General features: G+C 45.7%; 1 protein-coding gene across 2 annotated transcripts in view; it reads left to right on the top strand.

Moving 5' to 3' along the window:
• Nucleotides 1–3,780, top strand: part of Faxdc2 (fatty acid hydroxylase domain containing 2) — a 22,985-nt gene that overhangs the window by 1,267 nt on the left and 17,938 nt on the right. Inside the window, exon 2 of one of the 2 annotated variants that reach the window (XM_023713263.1) lies at nt 3,550–3,626. The exons of the other annotated variant lie outside the window; for it this stretch is intronic. The gene's annotated coding sequence lies outside the window, so the exon portion shown is untranslated. The remainder of the gene's footprint in view (nt 1–3,549; nt 3,627–3,780) is intronic. 2 annotated transcript variants of the gene reach the window in all.

Raw genomic sequence — 3,780 nt, 5'->3', positions numbered from 1 at the left:
CTTTCACCTGTACTAGGAGTGGAACTCTACACTTTCGGTTTGCTTAGAGCTACATTCTTGGCCCTTCTATTTTTGTTGTTGTGGTGGTGGTTTTTTCCCTTTGCAGGGGGTTGGGGAACGTTGAGAAACTATGGCCATTCAGTTCAGCCTGACTTTGAGCTCACAGTGTAGCCCAGGCCGGCCAGTTCACAGCCAGCTTCCAGCCTCAGCCTCCCCAGGTGTGCATCACCACGCCCACGCTTTTTTTTTTCTTTTTGCGGTACCTGGCATTGAACTCAGGACCTTGTGTTTGCGAAACAAAGGTTTATTCTACTGAGCTACCTCCCCTGGCCACACACTTTGTTTCTGAGACAGGGTCTCACTAAAGGGTGGGCTCCAAGCTCCTCTAAATCTTCTCCACCCGGAGTTGCAAGCCGCCTGGCTGTGGTTCATGCTTTTCCCAGCTGAAGGCCAACTACTCAGCTCCTGCCTAGTGCAGACCCAGCCTAAGAGCAGAGCAAACAAAGCAAAGGAGCGCAGGTCACACATTAGTTGCCCCCATCTCGTGTCCTTTGCCCACCTCTGAGTAAATTTGCAACCTCAAAGCACACACAGCCCCAGACCAAGAGTTGTAGAGCCTGAACTGTGCCGGGAACAGTGGAGTTTGGAGCGAGTCCATTTCCTTAGCTGTAAAACTGCAGAGGTGGACTGAGGAAGGGAAGTCTTTTTTGTTGTTTAGTGTTTCCCCTCTAAAAGTAAGCTGTAGGGGCAAGTGCAAGGGCCTGAGTTCAATCCCTGGTTCCACTAAATAAATAAATGTGAGTTATACAAATTATAAGATAGTTAAAAAAATAATACACGTGTGCATGAAAGTGGTACATCTTACAAAACAAGGATATTCACTCATCAGCCAAGCAGGATGTCTGTAAAGCTGTAATCTGGAGGACAGTCTAATCTGGAAGACAGGGCTGCAGATGCATATCAAAATTAAGCCATCTCTTCAGCCTCTTCCTCTGCTCCTGTCCTCTACTCACAGTCCTGAGGCCATGAGCACCAGAGCCTTGCTGTGTCATTCATCTAGAGTGGGAGGCTTTCAATAAAAAACCTGTAGAGTCACAGTCTCATCTGCTTCCAACAAAACAGAACTAAAAAGTATTTAATTTGGATCATCTCATGGTGTGTATCAAATTCTCTTCAAGGGAGATGGCGATTGAGACTGGGCGTGGCGGGGTGTGCGTGGCTGAAATCCTAGCGCATGAGAGGCTGAAAACAGGAGAATCACTGGGAGTCTGATCTACATAGTGAGACCCTGTACTAAATATATATATATATATATATATATATATATATATATAAAATTTTATATCCTGTATTATTTTATAAAATAGGGCAGGGCCAGAGAGTTGGCTCAGTAGGATAAGCACTTGACTGGCAAACGCAAGGATCTGAGTTCAATCCCCAGTTCTGCAAAATAAATAAATAAATAAATAAAATAAAATAAAATAGGGCAAAAGCCAGGCATGGTGGTGCATGCCTGTAATCCCAGCACTTGGGAGGCTGAGGCAGGGTGATGGCCATGAATCCAGGGCTAACCTAGGCTACATAGTGAGCTCAAGGCCATCAGGAACTACTCAATGGGACCTTGTCTCAAAATAAACAAATAAAAATTAAAGGGCCAGGAAGATGGCTCAGTAGAGTAAGCGCTTCCCTGGCAAAGCACAAGGGCCTGAGTTCAACCCCCAGTTCCACTAAATAAATAAATAGGGCCAAAAGCATGTGTTAGTTTTCCTTGTAGTCCATGTGTCTAGCGTTGTACCAGGCACATTATGCCTGTTCAATGAAAGGATAGTTAATATTCATGGATGGTACAAACTGACTTGTTTTTTTGTGTACATCTCAGTCTTGTAACTTAGGCTGCATTTGTTAATATCAATGGACTGTATACTTCCTGTGTTTGCAGTTTGTATAATGAGCCCCAAATTCAAGTTCTGCCACTAAATAGCTGTCACCTTTGAAGCTGAAAACTGAACATCTCTTTGTCTCCATTTTTTCACATGGAAAATGGAGGCATTAAACACAAACTCAAAGCCGATGTTCAGTTCTTAGATTAGAGAGCTTTCAAAAAGTAGAGAAAAACAATTAGTCAGGTTTAAAGAGGAAACCCAATATGCATTAATAGGGGGCCAGGGAGATGGTTCAGTGGAATAAGCGCATGCCTGGCAAGCACAGGGGCCTGATTTCAATCCCTGGTTCCACAAAAAAAAAAAAAAAAAAAAACAAAAAACCAACAATGTAGAAGAGTTCTTTTGGGCTGGCAGATGGCTCAGTAGAAAAAGTACTTGCCTGGCAAGTGCAAGGGCCTGACTTCAATCCCCAGTTCTAGCCCTGCAAAAAAAAAAGCCTTAACAATTGCATTGGTACACCTGGCACATGTCTGGAATCCCAGCGCTTAGGAGGCTGAGGCAGGAGGATGGCTGCAAATTCAAGGCCACCCTGGGCTGCAGTGAGAGCCAGTGTCACAATAAGAAAATTATAATAATTAGTACTTTGACATTTTAAATAGTTAGAAAGTCTCTAATTTTGTCAAAATTTCTAATCTGACCACTATCATTGGCAAAGATGTTCAAGGAACTTTGGGGGGCAAAGACTCATCTGCCCCTGTATGTCAGGTCTCCCCTAGAAACTGTCTACTGAGCACTCAGAAGACTGCAGACATGTCTACAGCAGACATGCCAGAGAGCCAACTGCTCTGACGTGAAATATTCAGTAGGATGACATGAGTGGATAGCTCGGAGAACTGGGCCACCTGGATAAGTATCATGGGAGTCACTTCCAGGACCTTGTCTCAGTCCAAGAAGCCAATATTTATAATCCCAAAGTTCTACCACTTACAATGCAACCCATGGCGAAAATAAAGGCACTAAGTTATATTTTCAATCATCAGGGAGCCAAAGGGTTCTAAGTCCAGCCACGAAGATGGCTTTCTGGAACCCAGAGAGGGCGACCCAGGGCCTCACCTGGTTTTTATTCAGTAGGGGAGTGGCTTGAGGAGGATTGACTGAGAATTGTGGGAAGTAGGTGATCATTGTGGGCTGAGCTAGGTGGGTGGCCTACATTTACCTAAGGCCAATTGTAAACAGAAGTCCTAGCCAGCTCTGTGCATAGGAAATAGGGTCAGGCTCAGTCAAAATGGAGATAGTCGCCCCTCTTTCAAGAAGAGCTGCTCAGGTGGTCCTGCACAAGCATAGCTGAAGACTAAATGGCCCACGAGGAAATGATCCATTGCTTCTAATGCAATCGGACGTCAGTAGGTCTGAGCTGCTGCTCTTCTAGCCAAACGGCTTCCCCAACCAGCGGAAGAGGAGGTCATTTGTCCTTGGCCACTGGAGCAGAGTGCAAGGCCAGCACGGGTGTCAGGGCCTGCCCTCTGGGCCTCAGCCCTTCCAGCTTCCTAGGCAAGGATGGGGGCCGTGCCATGCCCTGGGCCAAGGTCTTACTGTGCTGCTCCTCAGCCTTGTCTCTCTCTGGGCCTTTGTCTCTGACATCTGTTTCTGTTTATTTGTATTTCAGTTCCAGACCCCATCTCGAGAGTCTGAGGTAACCTCCAGTGTACACAACAGAAGCTGCAGTTAAAGCCTGCCTAGAAGGTCAGAATCCAAACACCAGTTCTGTTTTGATGGGGTGGACGTGAAGTGTGGAGGGGACAAGCAAGCCTTGTCATTGCTGCAGGAGGGGAAGGAGAGCAGCAGCCCCACCATTGCACTCTTTTTTATATCCTGTATTATTTTATAAAATAGGGCA

Source organism: Octodon degus, unplaced genomic scaffold (genome assembly GCF_000260255.1).
Source record: "Octodon degus isolate 3935 unplaced genomic scaffold, OctDeg1.0 scaffold00029, whole genome shotgun sequence".
Lineage (NCBI taxonomy): Eukaryota > Metazoa > Chordata > Mammalia > Rodentia > Octodontidae > Octodon > Octodon degus.
This window is presented reverse-complemented; position numbering and strand designations above follow the sequence as displayed.